Raw genomic sequence first — 521 nt, 5'->3', positions numbered from 1 at the left:
CCTTCTCTAATGCTCTTCGTTTTTAAAATGTCGATCCAAGTTTCTGACCTGCATCATTTTCTTTCTCTCTCAAGGATTTTTAACATTCCTTGTAAGGCAAGTGTACTGGTGACAAATTCCCTCAAATTTTGTTTGCCTGAGAAAGTCTTTCTCCCTCACTGTTGAAGGATAATTTCACTGGATACAGAATTCTAGGTGAGTGGTGTGGTTTTTCTTTCAATACCTCAAAGATTTCACTTTTCTCTCCTCTTGCTTGCACAATTTCTGAAGAGAAGTCTAATGTAATTCTTATCCTTACTCCTCTGTAGGCAAAATGTGTTTTTTTTTTTCTCCTTTTTGCTTCTTTCAAGATTTTCTGTCTCATGATTATGGTTAGGTGCAGATTTTTTGGTATTTATACTGCTTAGTGTACTCTGAGCTCCTGGATCTGTGGTTTTGTATCCATCGTTAATTTGGGGAAATTCTCAGTCATTATTGTTTCAAATTTTCTTCTTTTCTTCTCCCTCTGGTATTTCTGTTAT

The sequence above is a fragment of the Rhinopithecus bieti genome, unplaced genomic scaffold (genome assembly GCF_001698545.2).
Source record: "Rhinopithecus bieti isolate Rb0 unplaced genomic scaffold, ASM169854v2 scaffold_81617, whole genome shotgun sequence".
Lineage (NCBI taxonomy): Eukaryota > Metazoa > Chordata > Mammalia > Primates > Cercopithecidae > Rhinopithecus > Rhinopithecus bieti.
This window is presented reverse-complemented; position numbering follows the sequence as displayed.